The sequence below is a fragment of the Oncorhynchus gorbuscha genome, linkage group LG07 (assembly GCF_021184085.1).
Source record: "Oncorhynchus gorbuscha isolate QuinsamMale2020 ecotype Even-year linkage group LG07, OgorEven_v1.0, whole genome shotgun sequence".
Lineage (NCBI taxonomy): Eukaryota > Metazoa > Chordata > Actinopteri > Salmoniformes > Salmonidae > Oncorhynchus > Oncorhynchus gorbuscha.
The window spans coordinates 47,158,695-47,185,965 of NC_060179.1; the positions used below are offsets into that span (position 1 = coordinate 47,158,695).

At 45.1% G+C, this 27,271-nt stretch overlaps 1 long non-coding RNA gene and 1 pseudogene across 1 annotated transcript; both read right to left on the minus strand.

Annotated features, from left to right (window-relative positions):
- Positions 1-10,369: 10,369 nt before the first annotated feature.
- Positions 10,370-27,043, minus strand: LOC124039933. The gene is made up of 2 exons (XR_006839650.1): positions 26,919-27,043; positions 10,370-11,749 (listed from the first exon to the last, which is right to left on the minus strand). It is a non-coding gene; the product is annotated as an uncharacterized LOC124039933 (long non-coding RNA).
- LOC124040487 lies at positions 19,455-19,573 on the minus strand (annotated as a pseudogene).
- Positions 27,044-27,271: the final 228 nt, after the last annotated feature.

The following is a 27,271-nucleotide window of genomic DNA, read 5'->3' on the forward strand; positions in this document are numbered from 1 at the left end:
ACTTTTCTTACAGTGCATATATGGGCCTCTGGTTATGACAGTGCCCATTACTCTAGCAACAATGAGGAAACACTTTTCTTACAGTGCATATATGGGCCTCTGGTCATGACAGTGCCCTTACTCTATCAGCAATGAGTCTATCAGCTGTTCCCATTCAGAGGTGTCACTTGAGGCAGAGGGTGATTCTTCCTGCCTCCAGTCAGGTTCAGTAGTTGGTTGGCTTGAGTCGTCTTCTGGTGGCTTTGCCCAATCCGGTATTTCAGTAGGCGAGGTCATCTCTGTCTCTACCCTTGGTGGGTAAGACAGGGGAAGAGGACCAGGAGGTAGATCCATTTGGCGTTTTACTACACCCTCTCCAGGATCTACCCCTGTCCCTCTTCTCTTAGTGCTCCTAACCGGACTCTGATTATCAACTCTGGTTATTCCTAGCACTAGTCCGTCTGACCTAGCCGTTATTCCCCATACTGTTGCCCAGCTACTATGACCCGGCATGGTTCCTTCAGGGTCAGCTCTGACCCTCATTCTCAAATACACACCATCCGTATGTCTACTTCTAGTAGCTATTCTACCATGTTCAAATATATCAGCATATTCTCTCTCCATAGGCCAAACCTCATGTTCGTCCTCGCTATACCACTCCTGCCTTTTTCTAGCGCAACTCTGACAACATAAGCATCTCTTGCAAAGCGCCATAACACTAACACCATCCTTTTTGCCCCACTGGCAGGTGTACTTTCCTCTGGTTCCTGATTCACAGCCTGTGCATCTTTGAACCCGTCTCTGTTGTCCTTCTTCTCCAACCTGTTGAATAGGTCTCGTAAGCCATCCCATGCAATTCAACAGTGCCAGTTCTCTTATCCCAGTCTACTTCTTGTCCCTTGTAAAGCATTGTTAAATTTAACTCTTCTGGCTCTTCTACATGTCCCCATTTGTTTCCCTTGTTTACTATGGGTTTTAGTTTTGGCCACTTATTTCTGAGGGCTAGACACATCATACATACGCTGTCTAACAGCCGTCCTCTTAACATTAATCTCCCGCTGAGTACCCCTTCAGTACTTCTATCACATGAACCACAGGTTTTAAAAGCGTCTGGTGCTACCGGTGCTATCCACCCTACAGGATAATTCCTAGTGTCTGGGAACTCTGGCATACCCTTACTTTCTAATTCTTGCCATCTGGTCATTACTCTATGCCCTATTGGCCTATTAACTTCTTCTTCTTCCCAATCTTCTTCCCCGGACTGGGTGTCTTCCATGGGGCCCTGGAGAAAGAAAGGTTATTCTCCTATTGTCTGCCTTGCCCCTTCCTGGTTCTCTTTTTGTCCCTGCGACTTTGAGGTCCATCGTTCCCCTGGGGTTCTTTCTGGGTCAGAGCTCCTACAGCTCTTTCTGCGGCCAGGGTCAAGTCGACCAGTCTATGGCCTAAGTCTGCGAGGTTCTCCCTATATCTTAGCTCTAACTTTGTGTCTGGACCATTCCTTTCAGGCCCTCTTTGCTGGGGTCTGGGGGCCACTGAGGTAATACAAGTGTGCCCGTAGGAATGTCTATGACTCCCTGGCTCCCTAAGTCTGAACCCATTTTGCCTCCTAAGGCCTATTTGGGTTCCTCTTCTGTGCTTCCTACTGAAGTCAGTCAGAGTTTCACTTCCCCCTGTCTCAGTACACCCAATCACTTTGGACATTGGCTCTCTCCTAGCCTTTCTGATGGCTATTTTATCGTCTGCACTACATAATTGCGGCCACATAATTGCTTAGGTTCCACTGGCCACAGCTGAGTCTTTCCCATTTTGGTGGGAAGATTTGGCAACTCCGTAGTGGTCTAGCACTCCCGTACATGAACCAAGGGCTCTGTTTTAGCATGGTGAGGTCTTCCTGAGACCAATGGGCTTCCAGGTCTTTTACTACCAGAGCCTCGTCCCACTGCCCGGTCAGCGTACCATTTCCTATGTCCCCAGCCACCCTCCGGTGGTTAAGGGTCAAGGTTCGGTATCCCGGCTTCCTCCATGCCTTTCTGGGCCATGATTCGCTTTTCCAGAGATTCAGGTTGGGTCCGTTGGGACTCAACTTCATGATCCATCTGTCCCCCTCCTCTGTTACTGGCCCCGTGGCTCCCCACGAAGTCACTGGTCCCGCATAAGTACCAATGGGGTCATGGCTACGCCTAATGCGGTATGCTGCACCCCCTTGGTAACAAGGTGCACATATGAAGGTGGTTCCGCCTAACACCACCCCGTTGGTAGAGTCTATCCCTAGTGGCAATGGTTCCAATTGGCCACAACCCCCACAATTTGTATATGCCTTAAGGGCGTCTAGCTGTCTTACCCATATGTCTATGAACCATATCCTACTCTCCTCTACCTCCATTAATACCCCTGTTTCCCCTATGGTTTCTGTCACTGGGGGGGGCACTATGATTTTGGCCATCCTTACCCCATTCCAGGGTTGACGTGTTCCTCCTGGTTCTGCTGGGAGTGGGGAAAAATATGGGTAAACACAATCCCGAACTACTTTCAAAATGTTTGTGGGCCACCCCATTTCTTCTCCGCAACTTAGGATCAATAGGACAGTTACCCAGAGGACCAGGGGGACGGCCTTTAAGACTGTGTTCCGCTGATCTTTTGGTTTTAGTTTTCTCATTAATTTGACTATTTGGACACATAGCATGCCAACTAGGCCTGCTTCAATGATCCGCGCCACATAGTGTATTCCAATTATGGTAGCACACATAGGTTCCATTTTACCGTCTGTTCCGTTCTTCTCTATTGCACCTATTTTACTTACTACAGTCATAGCTGCAGCTAAGGCTTCTAAGCATAGACAGACCAAATACAATTTTCCTAATATTGTGTACATTCTCTGGATTAGTATTATCAGTACAACGGACAGCATTATTTTTTGTCCCATTGTTAACCCTAGTTTATCAATGGTCACTAATGAATTGATAAATAGAGCAACCCAAGTTACTAAGCCATTATTATGCCTATTTTCCCATGCTATTTTCCCAAAAACTACGATAACTAATATTTGACAACAGATGTTTTCCCATACCTGGTCAGTGAAGGGACTGCATGCCTCAGCCGAGGTGTCATGGTCAGTTTCGTTGGAAGTCATGGTAGAGGATATATTTAAGTTTCACTGCCTAAAGATTCTGGTTGTTTATTTAAGTTTTGTTGAGAGCAGGATGATTCTTTATCTCTGATCAGGAAGGTGTCGTGACCTGAGTTGTTCAGGGTTCACTTATGTAGTCACTTTTTGCCCCTTAAACTTGGGTCACATCCGTTCCTCTCGGGGTCATGAGCAGTACATCCTGTTCAACAGGAACTGCTGGTCCCTGTCTTCTAGGAGGATGCACCCTCTCATATACAAAGCTCCAGATGATCAGTCCTTTTAACAACCATCTGATCCCCTTGAAGATTGACCAGGTAATTGTTAGGGCCAGTTTACTTATTTTGACCAGTAGTTTAAACAGCCCTTTCCAAATTCTCTTGAACACTTTGTCTACCGGCATGCCTCATTTTTTTGCATACCCTAACGCTGCCATTATTGTGACATTTTCACCTAGGCTGTTGTTCCACTTAGTGTAATTAGTTCTGCTTTTTAGCTTTACAGTGGGGAAACCTGGACACTCAGTTTCATTGGCTGTGTCACATTGTACCTGGATGCCCCATTTCTTTGTGTATGTTCTAAATGTGATTAAGTCACTTTCATTTTTTGTTGCTCTAGGTATATTACTTTACTTACTCTAGGTATATTACATTTTTATATTACTTTACTTACTCTAGGTATTTACTCTTCCTGTTTCTTTAGGTATATTACTTTTCCCATTTCTACATTTTCTTGATCGTATTTTAGGCCCAAATACAATCCTAATATGGTGGCGCTGGGGACGCCAACTATAGTTAAAACATACTTACCCACCAGCATCATCCTATCTTACATTCCCTATGCTTTGTTCTGTACTCCCCAACTTCATATTTCCAGTGAAATATAAGAGGGAGAGCATCTTTTAGTTTATTTTTTAACTATTGGGTTTCTGGGTTTGGATAGGCCCTCTCCAGGGTCTGATCAAAATGCCAGTTTCACCCTAGCAAGGAATGATTTCTTGGGTGGGCTATATTCTCTTTTGAGTGCTGCCTTTTGTTTACCTTTTCCCTCTCCAGCAGCACTATCTCTACATATGTACTTGTGACAAGAGTAGACTCCTTCAGTTTTATACACGGGGTCCTGGGCTAAGTACAGCTGCCATCCTAGGCCTAACCTGTACCTTCTCCTGCCATCTCCATCATGGGGAGGGACATCATTTCCTCCAGTCATGGGGGTGACGAAAGTGAACATTTGTTCCTTTTCCATTGCTCTGCCCCAGTGTAGCTCTCTAACTGGTCTGCACTGACCTTCCCACCAACACCTTCTCATCCATCCAGGATGTTTGTTGGTTGTTGTCTAGGGGATATTTGTCCACCTGGTCCCAACCCGTGGACTCCAGAAGCACTCCATCCCAGGCTACACTAGGGTCTACTAGGATCCATTCACCTTGTCCTGTTTCCATCCAGGCCTGTCTGTTGACTCTGTCTATCCCATATCCATCACTAGGTCCCTCTCCAAGGTTCCTATCTCTCAGATACTCATAGCTGGAGTTAAATTGGAACCTTTGACCTGTTAGAGCTGGGTCTGGGCCTGCAGTTCCAGTGGGAATGGGCCAGAGTGGTGCTTCTATTCTAACTGGGGTTAAGAGGGCACTTCTGGTTAGTTTGACCTCTGTGACCCTCTGTCTGCGACATTCCAGGCAATCTTTGTCTGATATGTTTCCATATCTATCCCAGGCACACTGGCACCCTCTGAGGGCCCAGGAACCATTAATGGTCCTTATGTCCAGTGCACAGTTGGTCATGGTGTTGCAGTTGCACCTGCCACACGTCTGAACTCTTCCATACCTGCACCTATACTCTCTTGAGGCTCCATCTGAGCACACCTCTAGTTGCCTGATGCTCAGCGGGCCCTTCGTATTGCATATCGCCAGTGGGCTCATTGCATACGTCACAAGGGACACACTTCAGTCTGCTTGAGCCAGGTAGACCTGTCGGAACGCTTCGTTACCAGACTACTCTTCCTGTGCTCCCTCCTTTTGAAGCCCTGTCTAATTCCTCATGTCTAAAGTGCCTGCCTACCCAAATGGTGTTTGGACTCCTCCTGACTTGGAGGCTCTGCACTCTAGGAGGTATTTCCAGTCTGGTACGATTATGGAAGACATACTTTCTTAAGTTGTGCTATGTCAACTGTTCTTCCGCAAGCTGTCCTCACAGTATTAGTGCTTATTACTTCCTCAATAATACGCCTTTTACCGTATTTCTTGGGTACTACCAGGTCACTGTTGTCTGCCGCTGGATTTTTTTCTAATCCTGATTCAGTCTCCTCCCTTTAAAACACAAGGCAGAGGGGTAGACTGGGGATTAGGAACATCCACCGTACTATTTGGTCCTGGTAATCCCATTAACTCTCTTGGACTAGGCCCTGAACTGGTTGGGGTGCTACTTAATTCTATGCATGCTTGCACTAGCTTTGGTCCCCAATCTTTGTCCGCTCTCCACAACCCCAAAGTTGTTTTGAGTCTGCCAATGGTCCTCTCTGCACACCCATTTGCTTGAGGTGTGTAGGGAGGTGAGAAAGTGTGCTTTAGTCCCCTCTGGGTTCACCATTCCTCTACCTTTTTGTTTTTATACTGACGTCCATCGTCAGTCCTGATCGATTGAAACCGTCCTAGGGTCAAAGTCAAAAGGTTAATCATTGTCAACACAGGCAGAGCATTGCATGTTTTCGCTGTGTGTACCATTGTGTAGCCCGTTGCCATGCACACCGCTACTATAGCATATCTATGTCCCAGTACCGTAGCACTTTTCATGGGACCCATAGTGTCTAATGCTATTTGACTCCAGGGCGTGCATGTTTTGATGTGTTGATCAGACACTCTTCCTAGATTACTAGGCTTTTGCTCTTGACAGGTAATACACTGCTGGCACACCAGTTTGGCCTCTACTGGGTCAAATTCTATCTGGTCCTGTCTAAGGCGCTTTATAAATATTTTAGGACCTGGGTGTCCCCAATCTATGTGTAACGCCTTAAGTTTGTCTGCTTCAGTTCTGTAGAGAACTATTCTGCCCATCTGGACTAGTTCATCTACTTCCCTGTTGCCTTGTTGATTGAAGTCAGCTTCCTTTCCACCCCCATCTACTGTGTGGGCTTTTTGGTGACTGACAACAATATCCATTCAATCCATTAACTCATGGATCTTTCTCCACTCTCCTTCGTGCTGAATTGTTTTGTTTTTAGCACTTCTGTAACCATTGTTCTGCCATATCTTTTTGTCAGAAGTCATGGCCTGGGCACTGTAGTAACTGTCTGTAACCAGTTTTATTCTCTTTAGATTTTTCCTTGACTGTTGTAGGTCCTGGTCCTGGTTCGTCAGTGTCCCATCCTTGGTCACTGATGAACATAACTCCTTTGGTGGCATGTACGTTCCTCCACTTATCCCAAGTGGTGGTTGTAATACCTACCATTTTTTTCGGATGGTTAGTGGCCCATGGTTCGTTTAGTTCTGTGCCTTTTATGATTATGGCCTGTCCTTGGGCAAGGGACACTATTTTGTTCCAGAATAGTTCTAGCAGGGCCATTTCAGCCCCTGTACTGGAGTACTTCATGATGGGCCCCTTAAGCTGTTTGCTGTAACATTTGATTGTTTTGGGTGAGAGTTCGTTTGATATCCAGATGTACCCGTCTCTTTCCACCTCTGGCCCTTCTAGTTTAAGGCATAGCCAGAGCGGTAGTGTCGGATCTCTGGGCTCATTCTCCTGAGCCTCCAGGGCCATCATCTTCAAGTTCTCCCATGAGTCTTCCATCTTTTTGTCCCAATTAATGGGTTGTCTGCCATATTCTTTGTGAGACATGGCTTTTTGACACTCTTCTCTTGTTATGCCTCTGTAGCAATGCTTTGCAGCCCTGCTATACCCTTTGATGTGGTTTCTCAGATACCCTATTTTGCCTAGGGCCCTCTGCATTTCCTTTACTGTGTGAGGCTTGCTGAGATCTGCTACTTTTTCTAAGAAGTTCTTACTTGCGGTTATTCCAGTGCCTATAGTGAAACCGAGAAAGTTCACTTCCTCTTTACCAATTTGAGTTTTTGTCAAGTTCAGTTTCATGCCTGCCCTGCTGAGTCTGTCTAGGGCCTCTATTACTGCCTCTGTGTGTTCTGACTCTCTCTATTTGGTCTGGAACAAAAAAAATGGTTCATATTTATGACTCCCCTTGCTTATAATTATTTAGCGTCCAATAAACTGAGGAGATTTTCTTCTCCTTGTAGCATATTTATCCGTAAGTGGTTTATTATTTTCATTTATTTTTTAAAGTCCATCCTGAAATTTTAGGTGTCCACTCTTTGCATTATTTATTAAAGTCCCATTCCCCTACTCCTGTGTCAGTGTCTAACTGACCTAATACATTTGCACATGGGTCACTATCTGTCTCAGCTCTTTCAATGTAGTTATGTCTATGTTTAACTTCCTCTTAACTGCTGCTTTTAATCGCTGTGGTTTAAAACCGGCCTTTTTCGCTTCTGCATCTGCTTCCTGTTGCCGCAGCTAATACTGACAGTACCAGATATGGTCTCTGTCTCCAAATATTGACTGACTGTCTCACTGTCTCCCTGTTTACACAATGCATTTTATAGAACTCAACATTTTTATGTAGATAATTATATAGTTCAACTTAATTAACCCGATATTCTCAATGACCCTGGGTCACAACAGATGCCATATATTCTTGTAATCTTTCTACTATTTGAAGACAAACCTTCAAATGATTAGATAAGGCCAAAACGCTGCTAAACATAGCATATGTTTTCTGTACTAATGAAATCTCTCTTTCGGGAGTCCACTGTATTTTATCTAACAATAACCTGGGTTAATCTTAACTCAGTCTCATCAATAATTTTATATATGTTGCGTAGTATGTGATCCATTACCTACAGTACTTTATTATCCCTAAGAACTGCAACATTTTTATTTTCATAACTAAATTTAATGCTTATAAAATCACTCCTTTTCTAACTTCATCTTTTTGCTGCCCTGTTGGCTTAAAATATACCCTAAATATTTAACATAAATCTTCCTGCATGGCTCTCAACATTACACTACTGTCTCCTAGATTCGTTGGAGTCCCGTCTTGTAGCAGGGCCATTGCCATGGGGTACCAGGGCTGTGCATAGAAGGCCACTTTGCCACAATACACACTTACATCCTCTGGCCCCCCTTCTTTTTCTGGAATGACCTTTAATTAGAACCCAATTTCGTATTACTACGAGGTCTGCCTGCCTTAACAGCGCTGAAAATAATTCACTATTGTTAACATATCTTCACCTTGGGGTTTGTATAAATTTCCTATTTAGTTGTAAACTCTATAATATTTTCTAGTTTCCTCAGGGATTTTTTTTTCTCAAAGAGTAGACTCTAACCCGCCATTGCTCTTTACCTTGAGATTGTATTTAGATTTCCTATTTAGTTACAAACTCTATAGTACTTTCTTATTTCTCAGGGATTTTTCCTCAAAGAGTAGACTCTAACCCGCCATTGCTCTTTACCTTGAGATTGTATTTAGATTTCCTATTTAGTTACAAACTCTATAGTACTTTCTTATTTCTCAGGGATTTTTCCTCAAAGAGTAGACTCTAACCCGCCATTGCTCTTTACCTTGAGATTGTATTTAGATTTCCTATTTAGTTACAAACTCTATAGTACTTTCTTATTTCTCAGGGATTTTTCCTCAAAGAGTAGACTCTAACCCGCCATTGCTCTTTACCTTGAGATTGTATTTAGATTTCCTATTTAGTTATAAACTCTATAGTACTTTCTTATTTCCCAGCGATTTTCCCTCATACAACGCCCATAGTGACACTTACGCACTATGTTAGCTTTACTTTCCCAAGGAAATAATACAATTATTTGTTATACACTTTGAATAGAGACTGGTGTCATTTTATAATTAATTTCCACCTGTTCCAACAATTTCTAGTGAAGTTGATCAGTCTTCACTGGAAATTCTTAGGATTCAGGGCTATTTGCCTAATCCTGTAATTGGAGGGGCCGTCTGTTCCCTCTTGGTCAGCGGCCCCAGGGTATTCCTGGTACGCACATTGCGAGCCTACTGTTGGGTAGACCTGCCTTTTGCCTGCGTATCATTTCCTGTACTGTACCATTATTTTCTACCCTACTTTGCTCCTCATGAGCTGCCGTAGTATCTATGGTAGTTGCCATTTAGGGTTCTTTTCTGGAATTTTTTATCATCCCAGAAAGTTTCCCTTCCTTCTATTCCCAGAAGATGTTTTATGGCTGTCTGGTCTACTGCTCTCAGTTTACCCCATGGTAGATCCGGTAAGACAAAACGTACTGCCGTAGCCATATCTCTAACTCTTTAAAGATACCTACTTTAGTAAGTTGTTTGGAAATAGAGCGCTGGTAGGGGCCGTTAACTCAGGTAGTAGTAGAGTCTTATATAGAGGTGTGGGGCCCCACGTTGGGCGCCAAGTGTCGCGATACGAAACCTTCAGCCCCGCCCCTTGGCCGGCAGCGGGGTGGCTAGAGGTGGTTAGCGTCCCGTTCCCTGGATCGGACAGGGCACTATAGGTACTTCAGGGTATCTCGGTATACCCAGGACCGCTCGCGTAGCCCTGCCTCTCTTTCTATATCGAAGCGTTGTCCGCGTAGAGAGGTCTTTTGCCTTGTCACTCTCAACGGTCTAGCTCTAGCTGGGATGTGTGAACCCCACCTTTATCCTCTAGACTCTTTGTTTCACCACTAATTGGTCCTTGAGTTATTATTAAGCACTAGTCCTACCAGTCTCTATATGATTTCCCTGTGGTTGAGTGTTTCCCCCTGTGATGTATCTAGTTTAAAGTGTGAAGACCTTTAGTCAACTTAGTCTCACTACTCTGCCCGTCGGCTATGTATCGCTTGGAAAATAAAACTTAGATAGATCGATAAGACAATTAAATGAATCACTACTGGACACACCTTCCTCTTTGTCTTTTAATAGTAACTTACTCTGTCATAGAGTACTGATCTCCGTTTCCAGTGTCCCGGTAGCGGGGAGTGTCAGAGTTGTTATCTCCCGTGCCGTTAACTGTCTTTGAGAGAACCGTTTACTCGAGACAAAATAAGACTACCGTTTATTTTTGAAAACACTCTGTTTTTTGTCTTTTACAATCAAACACACTTCAAAATACACAATTGTTACTCGGTCACACACAGCGTTAATCAAAAACATGCAATTGACTTAATGCTCTTATAAAATGCCTGGTACAATGATAACACTTATCTCTATATTAAATACTTGTAATAGTTATTTAATTACCTTTGAGAGATGACGAGGAGACCCACGAGATCAGGAGCAGAGTTTCAATCGGTCAGAGTTCTGTTTAGAATTTAGTTAGTAGCGACTCCCCTCTACTGGCTGAGAGGTTGACTTGGAGTCGGTGCTTTACTAAATTGAGAGATTCAAGTTTGGCTCAGATGAGAGAACCCGCTGGTGATTCCCTGCCCCAAATGGAATATTCAAAAAAGTCTGTGTCCGCAACGAGGTCGCGATACTGAGCTCAATCGAGAGGCTACAGAGAACTCTCTGGATATATTTGCATCAGCACCCACGTACCTGGCGCAAAACCACAGGGTCAATTCAGACATCCATAAGAGAAAGCAAGGGATAACCTTAAGGACTAGAGTGCTCTCAACCCCGTTGAACTACCGCAGTGTCAGTGGCTCGCAACGAGGTCGCGATACTGAGCTCAATCGAGAGGCTACAAAGAACTCTCTGGATATATTTGCATCAGCACCCACGTACCTGGCGCAAAGCGACAAAACAGCTGATCGATAGTTAAACCCGTTGAACTACCGCAGTGTCCGCGGCTCGCAACGAGGTCGAGATGCTGAGCTCAATCGAGAGGCTACAGAGAACTCTCTGGATATATTTGCATCAGCACCCACGTACCTGGCGCAAAGCGACAAAACAGCTGATCGATAGTTAAACGGTATATCGGAGAGTCACTTCTCAGATCCAACAAGTTAGAATCTTAAGTAATTTGAGTCAGGTGTCAATTTACCCGAAGTCAAATGGTTGTCTAAATGAATTCAGAATTCAAGAAGTCAGCGCCAAAGTAATGGCAAATGTCTCTTTATATACCTTTTGATTCTCTGCACCCGATCTGCTGCTCCTCCCATTCCCTCAGAGCAGAGAGGGTGATGACATATCTTACAACAGGAAATACTTTTCTTACAGTGCATATATGGGCCTCTGGTTATGACAGTGCCCATTACTCTAGCAACAATGAGGAAACACTTTTCTTACAGTGCATATATGGGCCTCTGGTTATGACAGTGCCCATTACTCTAGCAACAATGAGGAAACACTTTTCTTACAGTGCATATATGGGCCTCTGGTCATGACAGTGCCCTTACTCTATCAGCAATGAGTCTATCAGCTGTTCCCATTCAGAGGTGTCACTTGAGGCAGAGGGTGATTCTTCCTGCCTCCAGTCAGGTTCAGTAGTTGGTTGGCTTGAGTCGTCTTCTGGTGGCTTTGCCCAATCCGGTATTTCAGTAGGCGAGGTCATCTCTGTCTCTACCCTTGGTGGGTAAGACAGGGGAAGAGGACCAGGAGGTAGATCCATTTGGCGTTTTACTACAGAACTTATAGTCTCTTTCATGAATTTGCCTGTGTATATGGAAGACAACACATTATTGGCCAAGCTATGTAGCTGGGGTGTATCAGCAGATTTCAGGGATGGAGATAGCAGATGGCACGAGATACTGCAAAGTGAAATTTACTGACACTGTGAAATCATTGCCGTACTCTACAAAGTTTGACACACTTGAAGGAGGAGAGTACTTTAGAGTTATTCATGATAAGCAGGTCAGAGTTTGTAGGCTTTGTATTCAGCCTGGTCATATTTTGAAGGACTGCCCTGAATTCAAATCTTATAAGTGTGGGAAGCAAGGGCATTATGCAAGAGAATGTGTAGGTGGAAAGGAAAGGGCATTTTGCAAAGGATGTCACATGAGAACTGACGAGTGCAACTGTGGAGAGGTTGTGAATGAGGAGAGGAGCCAGGATCTTTTTGTGGAGACTGATGTATCACCGAGACCAGAAGAAGATGATGGAGGAGAGGACGTGGTGGAGAGACGGAGAATGCAAGAAGGGAGGAGATGGAACAGAAGATGAATGAAATAGGGAGCAGTATGGACTCAGAAATAAGAAGAGGGAGTTTTCAGGAGGAGTGGGGGAGTGGGCTGGGTGGAGGAACTGGGGACTCACAGATTTTGGGGGAAATCGGGCTATGGGGGTGCCTCGGAAGAAGGTGAAGTGGAGGGGAGTGGGATGCTGACAATATATAAGAAGGCAAAAAGTAGGGTGAAGTGTCATGGAGTTTTAACTGATTCTTTTATTCTTGAGAGATCTGTGAGACAGGGGTGCCCTTTATCAGCTTTATTATTTGTTTTATCGGTAGAACCTTTAGCAGCATTTCTTAAAAAAGATCATCTTATAAATTGTGTACAGACTCCACAAGGAGGTTTTAGTTTGATTCATCAATACGCACATGATACCACTATAACAGTTAGAGATGAGGGAAGTGTAAAAAGGGTGATGGAGTGTTTTAAAGTATATGGACAAGCATCAGGTGCAACGGTTAACATGGAGAAGTTAGTTGTAATGTATATTGGGAAGATTATTGAGGGAAATTTTACTTTTAAGGTGGTAAACGATTATTTTAAGGTGTTAGGAGTGTTTTTAGGGGTGAATGAAATGGAAGCTAGGGATTTGACATGGAGTGGTGTAATAAATAAAGTTAGGAAGGTGGTAAATATGTGGAGGGGGAGGTCTTTTAAAAGGGAAAGTCATTGTGATAAATTCCTTGTTGATGTCAATTTTTATTTATGTAATGAATGAATGTGTGAATGCGACTGCTAGCTAGCCAACGCTAGCCAACGTCTTCTGAATAGAACTCAACAACCCGGTCGCATTCACAGGTAGTATCACATTTTCATTTCATTTCATTACAGTACAACGGTTTGATTTGTTTGATCGTAGCTAGCTACATAGCTAGCTACATAGCCGTCTTTGTATCAAAGATAATTGTGTAGTCTAGAGCGATTTTCTAGGTTAGCTAGCCAGCTATTGTCGTTCTTTTAACGCAACGTAACGTAAACAACACTGCTAGCTAGCCAGCTAGCCCCCGAATAGCAGCACTGTCGAAACTATTACACTCAACGGAACGACTTGATTAGTGTAGTGTCAACAACGCACCCACTGCCAGCTAGCCTACTTCAGCAGTACTGTATCATTTTAATCATTTTAGTCAATAAGATTCTTGCTACGTAAGCTTAACTTTCTGAACATTCGAGACGTGTAGTCCACTTGTCATTCCAATCTCCTTTGCATTAGCGTAGCTTCTTCTGTAGCCTGTCAACTATGTGTCTGTCTATCCCTGTTCTCTCCTCTCTGCACAAACCATACAAACGCTCCACACCGCATGGCCGCGGCCACCCTAATCTGGTGGTCCCAGCGCGCTCGACCCACGTGGAGTTCCAGGTCTCCGGTAGCCTCTGGAACTGCCGATCTGCGGCCAACAAGGCAGAGTTCATCTCAGCCTATGCCTCCCTCCAGTCCCTCGACTTCTTGGCACTGACGGAAACATGGATCACCACAGACAACACTGCTACTCCTACTGCTCTCTCTTCGTCCGCCCACGTGTTCTCGCACACCCCGAGAGCTTCTGGTCAGCGGGGTGGTGGCGCCGGGATCCTCATCTCTCCCAAGTGGTCATTCTCTCTTTCTCCCCTTACCCATCTGTCTATCGCCTCCTTTGAATTCCATGCTGTCACAGTTACCAGCCCTTTCAAGCTTAACATCCTTATCATTTATCGCCCTCCAGGTTCCCTCGGAGAGTTCATCAATGAGCTTGATGCCTTGATAAGCTCCTTTCCTGAGGACGGCTCACCTCTCACAGTTTTAGGCGACTTTAACCTCCCCACGTCTACCTTTTGACTCATTCCTCTCTGCCTCCTTCTTTCCACTCCTCTCCTCTTTTGACCTCACCCTCTCACCTTCTCCCCCTACTCACAAGGCAGGCAATACGCTCGACCTCATCTTTACTAGATGCTGTTCTTCCACTAACCTCATTGCAACTCCCCTCCAAGTCTCCGACCACTACCTTGTATCCTTTTCCCTCTCGCTCTCATCCAACACCTCCCACACTGCCCCTACTCGGATGGTATCGCGCCGTCCCAACCTTCGCTCTCTCTCCCCCGCTACTCTCTCCTCTTCCATCCTATCATCTCTTCCCTCTGCTCAAACCGTCTCCAACCTATCTCCTGAATCTGCCTCCTCAACCCTCCTCTCCTCCCTCTCTGCATCCTTTGACTCTCTATGTCCCCTATCCTCCAGGCCGGCTCGGTCCTCCCCCTCCCGCTCCGTGGCTCGATGACTCATTGCGAGCTCACAGAACAGGGCTCTGGGCAGCCGAACGGAAATGGAGGAAAACTCGCCTCCCTGCGGACCTGGCATCCTTTCACTCCCTCCTCTCTACATTTTCCTCCTCTCTCTCTGCTGCTAAAGCCATTTTCTACCACTCTAAATTCCAAGCATCTGCCTCTAACCCTAGGAAGCTCTTTGCCACCTTCTCCTCCCTCCTGAATCCTTCTCCCCCTCCCCCCCCTCCTCCCTCTCTGCAGATGACTTCGTCAACCATTTTGAGAAGAAGGTCGACGACATCCGATCCTCGTTTGCTAAGTCAAACGACACCGCTGGTTCTGCTCACACTGCCCTACCCTGTGCTCTGACCTCTTTCTCCCTTTCTCTCCAGATGAAATCTCGCGTCTTGTGACGGCCGGCCGCCCAACAACCTGCCCGCTTGACCCTATCCCCTCCTCTCTTCTCCAGACCATTTCCGGAGACCTTCTCCCTTACCTCACCTCGCTCATCAACTCATCCCTGACCGCTGGCTACGTCCCTTCCGTCTTCAAGAGAGCGAGAGTTGCACCCCTTCTGAAAAAACCTACACTCGATCCCTCCGATGTCAACAATTACAGACCAGTATCCCTTCTTTCTTTTCTCTCCAAAACTCTTGAACGTGCCGTCCTTGGCCAGCTCTCCCGCTATCTCTCTCTGAATGACCTTCTTGATCCAAATCAGTCAGGTTTCAAGACTAGTCATTCAACTGAGACTGCTCTCCTCTGTATCACGGAGGCGCTCCACACTGCTAAAGCTAACTCTCTCTCCTCTGCTCTCATCCTTCTAGATCTATCGGCTGCCTTCGGTACTGTGAACCATCAGATCCTCCTCTCCACCCTCTCCGAGTTGGGCATCTCCGGCGCGGCCCATGCTTGGATTGCGTCCTACCTGACAGGTCGCTCCTACCAGGTGGCGTGGCGAGAATCTGTCTCCTCACCACGCGCTCTCACCACTGGTGTCCCCCAGGGCTCTGTTCTAGGCCCTCTCCTATTCTCGCTATACACCAAGTCACTTGGCTCTGTCATAACCTCACATGGTCTCTCCTATCATTGCTATGCAGACGACACACAATTAATCTTCTCCTTTCCCCCTTCTGATGACCAGGTGGCGAATCGCATCTCTGCATGTCTGGCAGACATATCAGTGTAGATGACGGATCACCACCTCAAGCTGAACCTCGGCAAGACGGAGCTGCTCTTCCTCCCGGGGAAGGACTGCCCGTTCCATGATCTCGCCATCACGGTTGACAACTCCATTGTGTCCTCCTCCCAAAGCGCTAAGAACCTTGGCGTGATCCTGGACAACACCCTGTCGTTCTCAACCAACATCAAGGCGGTGGCCCGTTCCTGTAGGTTCATGCTCTACAACATCCGCAGAGTACGACCCTGCCTCACACAGGAAGCGGCGCAGGTCCTAATCCAGGCACTTATCATCTCCCGTCTGGATTACTGCAACTCGCTGTTGGCTGGGCTCCCTGCCTGTGCCATTAAACCCCTACAACTCATCCAGAACGCTGCAGCCCGTCTGGTGTTCAACCTTCCCAAGTTCTCTCACGTCACCCCACTCCTCCGCTCTCTCCACTGGCTTCCAGTTGAAGCTCGCATCCGCTACAAGACCATGGTGCTTGCCTACGGAGCTGTGAGGGGAACGGCACCTCAGTACCTCCAGGCTCTGATCAGGCCCTACACCCAAACAAGAGCACTGCGTTCATCCACCTCTGGCCTGCTCGCCTCCCTACCACTGAGGAAGTACAGCTCCCGCTCAGCCCAGTCAAAACTGTTCGCTGCTCTGGCCCCCCAATGGTGGAACAAACTCCCTCACGACGCCAGGACAGCGGAGTCAATCACCACCTTCCGGAGACACCTGAAACCCCACCTCTTTAAGGAATACCTAGGATAGGATAAGTAATCCCTCTCACCCCCCCCCTTTAAGATTTAGATGCACTATTGTAAAGTGACTGTTCCACTGGATGTCATAAGGTGAATGCACCAATTTGTAAGTCGCTCTGGATAAGAGCGTCTGCTAAATGACTTAAATGTAATGTAAATGTTTTGGATATGCCAGAATGGGTTTTATCTGAAATGAATAAGATTTTTGTTATTTTTTTTATGGGATGGGAAGGGGGTGAAAATAGCTTTTAAAACTTTGATTGCAGGTTATGAGGAGGGGGGTTTGAAGCTGGTAGATTTAAGTGTAAGGAAAACAGCAATTAGAGTAAAAATGGTATTGAAATATTTATTTGGTGAATTGGATTATGGGTGGAAAAGGTTTTTTTAAAGATTATTTGCAAGAGGTAGGGAGGGTGGGGGACAATGATTTATTGATGAGTATGAAGAAGGAAATGTTAGGTAATATACTGTTGTTTTATAGAGAAGTGTTTGAGGCTTGGGGGCAATTTTTACCAAATATTTATTATGAATGTACCATTTTAGAAAATATTTTAAATCAACCAATATTTTTAAATCCAAAGATAAAGTGTAATAATATGACGTTGTTTTGTAAATATTTTATGAGGGCTGGGATGAGGCAGATAGGTGACTTTGCATATGAGGTAATTCCTGGGTTCCTTCCGTTTCAGGCAATATGTGATAATGTGGTTGAAATAGATGAAGAGATTAGTAAAACTACTGTGGAGAATATGTATTTTAAAAGAGATAAAAGTCACTGCTTCGGAAAAAGTGTGGTCTAGGGTGTTTGCAAATATGGATGTGAAATCAATATGGAAGAATGTAAATGTAAATTATAATTCTATAGAGTGTGAAGACAATGATTTTAAATTGAAACATAATAGGATTTTTACAAATGTGGTTTTGAATCAAATAAATAATGATATCAAAAGAGAATGTGATATTTGTGGTACGGGGGTGGAACATTTTATGCACTTTTTTTGTTGAATGTAGCAGGTTAAAAGATTTTCATGAGTTTTTAAAAGGGCTTTTCGTAAAACATTGGGGGGAGGAGATTTTTAATGAGGTGGAATGGAGAAGATTCTTTCTTTTTGGGATTAATGGGAAAAGTAAAGTTTTGAATTTTAATTTGGTTAATTATGTTTTAAGTCATGCTAGATACGCTGTAAGATTAAGAAGGAACATGGGTCATTATGAAGGGAAATGTGTGAGTGTGGAAGGTCTTTTTAGGAGGATTTTAGAAAAGGATACAGAGATCATATATAAATACGGTGGAGGAAATTTTGAAAAACTGTTTGTGTGGAAACTTGTATTTAATTACTAATTGGTATTAGTGAATGATTGTGTTTTAAATGGTTTTTCTATTATTTTTCTGATTTTGTAAAAGGGTGAATTGTTCATCCTTAATTATTATTGACTGAATGTTGTAAATATGTTTTTTCATAATAAAAGAAGAAAAAAATATATGTCCGATCTCGGAAGCTAAGCAGGGTAGGGCCTGGTTAGTACTTGGATGGGAGACCGCCTGGGAATACCAGGTGCTGTAAGCATTTTGCTCCAGCAAAGGGTTCTCTTGTGTCATGCGTGGAGCATGACCCCACCTTGTGACACACACTGAAAAGCTCAAACATTGCTTGCATTTCCAGACCATATATTTCACTCTTGTGTGGGGGAAAAAGAGGGCACATCCTAGGTTCATACTTATGACAACTTTATGGACTTTTTTTTTATTACCCTAATAATGTTGTGTCTTTTTATTGGACTAAATGCAGTTTGTTAGTGCTTCCCTGCCCTGCCCAGATCAAATCAAATCAAATAATGGACAATGGGTTTACCTCAAAATCTAGGCAGTGCTTTCAGCATTTGTTTTTAGGCTAGGAGACTGTCAATGTCTGTAGTCCATTAGGGCCCTGTAAAATACCTTCATTGTTTTGCCTGATTGCCCCCCCCCCACCCCCAAGGTTTTCGCTCTCAAAAGTACACCTTCATGGAACATCTAATCGTTTTATGTCTATTTTCTATGTCCACAACAACATTTCCCAAACATATGTCAAAGAAAAGCTCTCTCACACACACACAGCAAGGATGGGTTGAAAAATGCAGTGCATAAAGACACACAGAGCCTGCAATGGTATTACCATAATCTCTAGGCTGTGCCGAGTTCAACGAGATGCCCCGCTTGACCGTAGCTCGCTGGGTCTAAGCACAGTTACCATGAGAAAATGTAGGCCCAAAATTAATTGTGGCCCTAAATGTCATTTGCTTTTTGGTGACAGTGAGAGCACCGTTAGGGTGAGAAGCACAATTCGACCTCAGGTACATTCCTGAGGTCCTTCCGATCTGTGCAAGCCTTGACCGTGTAGCATTAACCCTTAACAGTTAAAAGAAGGTGTCTACATCAAACAGTTTTCACTGACTTCTCTCCCCATAGGAATGCATTGCCTGCAACCCTAAATTCAACCTAGAGCCTATGTGGGTTAATATTGCCCTGTGAACCTGTCTTCGATGACAATACATCAGGCTACTATGAGGTCTACCTGTGTCGATTCTAAGCTTCCTGAACCAACCGGAAGTGGTTAAAATGACCCTAAAAGTGTTTTTCCAAACCCAAACTGATGTTTGTTAGAAATAGTGAATTCAACCTTGTGTAAATGAGTCAGTTCTTAACGTATAGACTTAAAACTCAGGATTCTGTAAAAGCATACCTCAATGAGGATATGTGTTCACGTTCAGCTTTCTGTGCCAAACGGATGTGCCTTAAAATGGTCATAGGGGCTGTTTCGAAGGGTTAACAGATGTTGCATTTTCACCATTTCGATAAGCATCTTTGTGTCACTTAAAAAGTGGAAGAAATTGCATATACTATAGCCATAATTTGTAGCACAGATCGTTGGATGAAATACAAACTAACCTTGCTTACTTATTTCAAAGCGAGGGCACATATTTCAGCCTTGTGGGAGAAAATGGACAAAGAGTTGAAATTCCACAAGGCAGTGACAAAAAGCTTACAGCACCTGGTATTCCCAGGCCGTCTCCGATCCAAGTACTAACCAGGCCCGACCCTGCTTAGCTTCCGAGATCAGACGAGATCAGAGGTACTCAGGCCGGTATGGTTGAGGGGCAGCTCTCGGGGAACTGTGGGGGGATCTTGGATGGTTGGTGGTAAGGCGATTGGGAGCTTGGGCCGGTGGCCGAGAGGTTGCTGGTTTTGGGCCCCGATTTGACTTGGTGGGAGATCTGTCGATGTGCCCTTGGGCGAGGCGCTTGACATTGCTTGCTCCTGTTGGTCGCTCTGAATGGGAGTGTCTGCTAGATGACTTTGACTTGGCCATTCTAACACCTGGATATGTTTATTTTTGAATCATTCCATTGTAGATTTTGCTTTATGTTTTGGATCATTGTTGTTGATTCTTCACAAAAAAATACAGTTTTATATCTTTATGTTTGAAGCCTGAAATGTGGCAAAAGTTCGCAAAGTTCAAGGGGGCCGAATACTTTCGCAAGGCACTGTACCTAGCAACACTTATAATAAGCGAGATACGGAGACAGAGATCATGCCAGTTACAGGTTCACAATGGTGGATGTAGGGGCATGCGGCCGAGAGAGCTATGGAGGAGTGTTTCATTAAATAAAGTTATTTTGGATCTGGACTGCCACAGAAGACCCTCTATTTACCAACGCTAGCTGTTCTGCCAGGTACCACAACACCAAATTCTCTTGTTTTCCTGGGAGATGTAGCTTTCTTCCTAAATGAAATCTCATGCGCCCAGGTATGTTGATAATAGAATGTTGGAATCAATTTACCTTTCTCTGTTTCTAATTTCCCTTTTTACTGCGTACATGTATGCACCGTTATATGAGAAGTACCATTTTTCAAGGCTTTTGGAATGTGGTTCCTGGGAAATAGTACAGTGTTTTTTTTTTGTGTGTAGGCAAATACATTTAAACTCAGTTTTACACAATTCCTGACATTTAATCCTAGCAAAAAATCCCTGAATGTGAAATGTCAGAATTATGATTTTTTTTCAGTTTTTATTTCTATCATGACATTCCCAATGGGTCAGAAGTTTACATACAATCAATTAGTATTTAGTAGCATTGCCCTTAAATGGTTGAGCTTGGGTCAAATGTTTCGGGTAGCCTTCCACAAGCTTCCCACAATAAGTTGGGTGAATTTTGGCCCATTCCTCCTGACAGAGCTGGTGTAACTGAGTCAGAATTGTAGGCCACCTTGCTCGCACATGCTTTTTCAGTTCTGCATACACATTTTCTATGGGATTGAGGTCAGGGCTTTGATGGCCACTCCAATATCTTGACTTTGTTGTCCTTAAGTAATTTTGCCACAACTTTCCTTGCAAGTATGCTTGGGGTCACCCATTTGAGCCCAAGCTTTAACAAGTCACATAATTAGTCAAATAAAGTAAATTTGTGTGTAAACTAAGTGTTACATGATCTGTCACATGATCTCAGTGTATACACACCTGTTCTGAACGGCCCCAGAGTCTACAACACGACTAAACAAGGGGCACCACCAAGCAAGCGGCACCATGAAGACCAAGTAGCTCTCCAAACAGGTCAGGCACAAAGTTGTGGAGAAGTACAGATCAGGTTTGGGTTATATTATTTTATTTAAAAACGTTGTACATCCCACGGAGCAACATTAAGTCCATTATAATAAAATGGAAAGAATAAGGCACCACAACAAACCTGCCAAGAGAGGGCTGTCCACCAAAACTCACGGACCAGGCAAGGAGGACATTAATCAGAGAGGCAAAAAAGAGACCAAAGATAACCCTGAAGGAGCTGCAAAGCTCCACAGTGGAGATTGGAGTATCTGTCTATAGGAACACTTTAAGCCATTCACTCCACACAGGTGGGCTTTACGGAAGAGTGGCCAGAAAAGAGCCATTGCTTAATGAAAAAAATAAGCAAACACGTTTGGTGTTCGTCAAAAAGCATGTGGGAGACTACACAAACATATTAAATAAGGTACGATGTCTGGCAAAAATCCAACACCTCCCATCGCCCCAAGAACACCATTCCCACAGTGAAGCATGGTGGTCGCAGCATCCTGCTGTTGGGATGTTATTCATCGGCAGGAACTGGGAAACGGGTCCGAATTTAAGAAGTGGGGGAGCACGTGATGCTGAGGAGCTGAGCAGACGTTGACAAACTGAGCTCTTCAAAGTTATTCTATTATTACCTAAATAACAAAGTTGAAACAATATTCTAACATCAGCTGATAAATTGTCAAGTACCTACCTTCCCAAAGAGCCATGGACCTTCGACCGAGAGGCAAGAAGGACGACCAAAACGTTGTTGATTCCCAAGATAACGATAACGCTAAAGCTAGCAAGATTAGCATTAGCCCTCATAACTCAGATGACAGTTCCAGACTGTTGCTCTCAGCAGCCTCTTGCGAGTCTGCCGACCTGCTGGCTATTCTCCTCTGGGAAATTCAGAATGGTAACAAAGGTATTTCTGTGAAAATTGATAAGAAATTGGCTGAACTCCATTCTTCCATTGACGACATGAAATCCTCCATGAGTGAAGGAGGCTTTTTTTGCGGAATAGAAAGCCGATTCTTGATTTGATTTTCGATTGGAGATGTTTGATATGGGTCTGGAAGGAGAGTTTGCAGTCTAGCCAGACACCTAGGTACTTATAGGTGTCCACATATTCAAGGTCGGAAGCCATCCAGTGTGGTGATGCTAGTCGGGCATGCGGGTGAAGGCAGCGATCGGTTGAAAAGCATGCATTTGGTTTTACTAGCGTTTAAGAGCAGTTGGAGGCCACGGAAGGAGTGTTGTATGGCATTGAAGCTCGATTGGAGGTTAGATAGCACAGTGTCCAATGACGGGCCGAAAGTGTATACAATGGTGTTGTCTGCGTAGAGGTGGATCAGGGAATCGCCCACAGCAAGAGCAACATCATTGATATATACAGAGAAAAGAGTCGGCCCGAGAATTGAACATTGTGGCACCCCCATAGAGACTGCCAGAGGACCGGACAACATGCCCTCTGATTTAACACACTGAACTCTGTCTGCAAAGTAATTGGTGAACCAGGCAAGGCAGTCATCCGAAAAACCGAGGCTACTGAGTCTGCCGATAAGAATATGGTGATTGACAGAGTCGAAAGCCTTGGCAAGGTCGATGAAGACGGCTGCACAGTACTGTCTTTTATCGATGGCGGTTATGATGTCGTTTAGTACCATGAGTGTGGCTGAGGTGCACCCGTGACCGGCTCGGAAACCGGATTGCATAGCGGAGAAGGTACGGTGGGATTCGAGATGGTCAGTCACCTGTTTGTTGACTTGGCTTTCGAAGACCTTAGATAGGCAGGGCAGGATGGATATAGGTCTGTAACAGTTTGGGTCCAGGGTGTCACCCCCTTTGAAGAGGGGGATGACTGTGGCAGCTTTCCAGTCCTTGGGGATCTCAGACGATATGAAAGAGAGGTTGAACAGGCTGGTAATAGGGGTTGCGACAATGGCGGCGGATAGTTTCAGAAATAGAGGGTCCAGATTGTCAAGCCCAGCTGATTTATACGGGTCCAGGTTTTGCAGCTCTTTCAGAACATCTGCTATCTGGATTTGGGTAAAGGAGATACCTGGAGAGGCTTGGGCGAGGAGCTGCGGGGGGGCCGGGGCTGTTGGCCGAGGTAGGAGTAGCCAGGCGGAAGGCATGGCCAGCCGTTGAGAAATGCTTGTTGAAGTTTTCGATAATCATGGATTTGTCGGTGGTGACCGTGTTCCCTAGCCTCAGTGCAGTGGGCAGCTGGGAGGAGGTGCTCTTGTTCTCCATGGACTTCACAGTGTCCCAGAACTTTTTGGAGTTGGAGCTACAGGATGCAAACTTCTGCCTGAAGAAGCTGGCCTTAGCTTTCCTGACTGACTGCGTGTATTGGATCCTGACTTCCCTGAACAGTTGCATATCGCGGGGACTGTTCGATGCTATTGCAGTCCGCCACAGGATGTTTTTGTGCTGGTCGAGGGCAGTCAGGTCTGGAGTGAACCAAGGGCTGTATCTGTTCTTAGTTCTGCATTTTTTGAACGGAGCATGCTTATCTAAAATGGTGAGGAAGTTACTCTTAAAGAATGACCAAGCATCCTCACCTGACGGGATGAGGTCAATGTCCTTCCAGGATACCCGGGCCAGGTCGATTAGAAAGGCCTGCTCACAGAAGTGTTTTAGGGAGCGTTTGACAGTGATGAGGGGTGGTCGTTTGACTGCGGCACCGTAGCGTATACAGGCAATGAGGCAGTGGTCGCTGAGATCCTGGTTGAAGACAGCGGAGGCGTATTTGGAGGGCCAGTTGGTCAGGATGACGTCTATGAGGGTGCCCTTGCTTACAGAGTTAGGGTTGTACCTGGTGGGTTCTTTGATGATTTGTGTGAGATTGAGGGCATCTAGCTTAGATTGTAGGACTGCCGGGGTGTTAAGCATATCCCAGTTTAGGTCACCAAGCAGAACAAACTCTGAAGCTAGATGGGGGGCAATCAATTCACAAATGGTGTCCAGGGCACAGCTGGGAGCTGAGCGGAGTCGGTAGCAGGCGGCAACAGTGAGAGACTTATTTCTGGAGAGAGTGATTTTCAGAATTAGTAGTTCGAACTGTTTGGGTATAGACCTGGAAAGTATGACATTACTTTGCAGGCTATCTCTGCAGTAGACTGCAACTCCTCCCCTTTTAGCAGTTCTATCTTGACGGAAGATGTTATAGTTGGGTATGGAAATCTCTGAATTTTTGGTGGCCTTCCTGAGCCAGGATTCAGACACGGCAAGGACATCAGGGTTAGCAGAGTGTGCAAAAGCAGTGAGTAAAACAAACTTAGGGAGGAGGCTTCTGATGTTGACATGCATGAAACCAAGGCTTTTTCGATCACAGAAGTCAACAAATGAGGGTGCCTGGGGACATGCAGGGCCAGGGTTTACCTCCACATCACCCGCGGAACAGAGAAGGAGTAGTATGAGGGTGTGGCTAAGGGCTATCAAAACTGGTCGCCTAGGGCTTTGGGGACAGAGAATTAGAGGAGCAGGTTTCTGGACATGGCAGAATATATTCAGGGCATAATGCGCAGACAGGGGTATGGTGGGGTGCGGGTATGGCGGAGGTAAGCCCAGGCACTGGGTGATGATGAGAGAGGTTTTATCTCTGGACATGCTGGTTGTAATGGGTGAGGTCACCGCATATGTTGGAGGAGGGACAAGGGAGGTATCAGGGGTATGAGGAGTGGGACTAGGGGCTCCATAGTGAACTAAAACAATGATAACTAACCTGAGCAACAGTATACAAGGCATATTGACATTTGAGAGAGACATACAGCGAGGCATACAGTAATCACAGGTGTTGAATTGGGAGAGCTAGCTAAAACAGTGGGTGAGACAACAGCTAATCAGCTAGCATAACAACAGCAGGTAAAATGGCATTGACTAGGCAACGGGGCCGACAGATAAAACAAACAAGCAGAATGGAGTACCGTGATTAATGGACAGTCCAGCGTGCATCAGCTATGTAGCCAAGTGATCAGAGTCCAGGGGCAGCGGTGGATGGGGCAGGGGGGCTGGGCTGGCGAGTGTTATCCAGGTTAAGAAAACGAACAATGACTAAGTAGCTTGTAACTAGCTAGTCCTTCTGTAGCTCAGTTGGTAGAGCATGGCGCTTGCAATGCCAGGGTAGTGGGTTCGATCCCCGGGACCACCCATACGTAGAATGTATGCACACATGACTGTAAGTCGCTTTGGATAAAAGAGTCTGCTAAATGGCATATATTATTATTATTATTATTATAGCTGGTAGCTAAATAGCTTGTAGCTAGCTAGCTGGTAGCTAAATAGCTTGTAGCTAGCTGGTTAGCTTCTGGAGGTTCTTGGGTGTGTTCTGGGCTAAACAAGCTAAACAAGCTAGCAGTTAGCATGCCGAGTTAGCAAGCAAGGAGATAGCGAGGGCTAGTGAGTTAGCCTTTGGAGGACGTTGCGATGGGGTGAGTCTGTTTATTCCTCTTCATGCGGTGACATCGATAGACCGGTCGTGGATCCGGGTATAGAAGCCCAGGAGTATGCTAGGAGCTCTGGCCGGGCTAGCTTCAAGCTACGTGGGTGGAAACGCTAGCCAGGAGTAATCAACCAGGGTTGCTGTTTAGCTCGATAGCTAGTTGTGAAGATCCAGCTGAAGAATGCGCATTACCACAGTTGAAGATACCATCACTCGACATGACCAGGTCTTGATACAACTGCAAAAGGACAATGCCTACCTCAAAAACAAGGTTGATCAGATGGAGAACCAGAGTAGACGTAGTAATATCCGTGTGGTGGGATTGAAAGAGGACAGCGAGGGCCGTGACCCGGTCCGTTTCTTCAATCAATGGATCCCGGAGGTCCTAGGCATAATCAACTTCACCAAGCCTCTGGAAATCGAACGCGCCCACAGAACATCAGCGCCGAAACCCTGGCCAGATAAGCCCCCATGGGCCGTCCTGATCAGGTTCTTCCGTTTCCAAGACTGAGAGAAGATACTGCAACTCGCAAGAGCCAAGGGGGACATCACCATCGATGGAAAGAGGGTCAGCCTTTTCCCGGATATGAGCGTGGATCTCGCCAGACGTCGCAAGCAGTTCAGACCTGCCGCCAAAGCACCGAAGGAGAAGAACATCACCGGCTACCTCATCCACCCTGCGCGGATTAAAGTTCAGTACAAAGGCCGAAGCCATCTCTTCAACACACCGGGAGAAGTGCACACTTTTCTCAAAGAACTGAACAACGTGTGAGCCAGGACGGTCTCTCTGGGGGATAAAATGCAGTTTGTTTGTTTTCTCTTATCCGGACTGATCTGCTGATATCTTCCGGTCACTATAATTGATTTGTACATTTTCAACTAACTGTATCTTTCCGGGGTGAGTTCTATTACATTTACAGCAGAGTATATTTTGGTTCAGTCCATATCCACTAGGCGAAGCAAATAAGTGGGCTTTGGCCCACTGCTTTCCACCTCATTTATGTTAATCTTTCAAAAAGAGACTCAAGCAGCCCTTACAGTGGGCAGTAAATATTCAGCCATAAATATCTATTCACAACGTTTGTTTTCAACTTAGAGAGCTCACAGGTTTTAGTTTACACCAAGGTTTAGCTAGTAATAGCAAGATGGAAAGTGAGCAGCAACGTATCTCTACAAGTGTATTCATGGTTGATTGTTGGGATTGTTGTTTTAGTCTGACAATCGGGGTGGGTGGGATTTTTATAATTTTTTCTTCCTTTTATCTATGTTTATTGTTTCCTTCCTAAAGAGACACATAGGTCACTTCTGTGTTCAAACCGAAGATGAAACATTTCCTAATTATCTACATATGATAGATTTCCTTTCAGTTACATATTTAAACCCAACCTATGCTTAATCCACTACAATATGTCACATTCAACGTAAAAGGTCTTAACAGCCCGATTAAAAGGAAAAGAGTCTATACATACCTTAAGAAATTAAACGCTGACGTTGTGTTTTTACAAGAAACACATCTTACAGCCAGTGAATACAAGAAATTGAAGAGGGAATGGGTAGGACAAGTTTTTGCGTTCTCTTTTAACTCCAAAGCAAGAGGAACTGCAATTTGGATAAGTAGACACATCCCCTTCTGCATCAACAACACCATCTCTGATCCCTCTAGCAGGTTTGTTTTGGTGCAGGGGCATATGTTATCAGAGACTTGGACCCATTTCAATATTTATGCTCCTAACTTCGATGACCATACGTTTATTTCGAATGTCTTCCTTCAGGTCGCTCAAGCACCACCATGATGGCTACTGGTGGGAGGAGATTTACATTT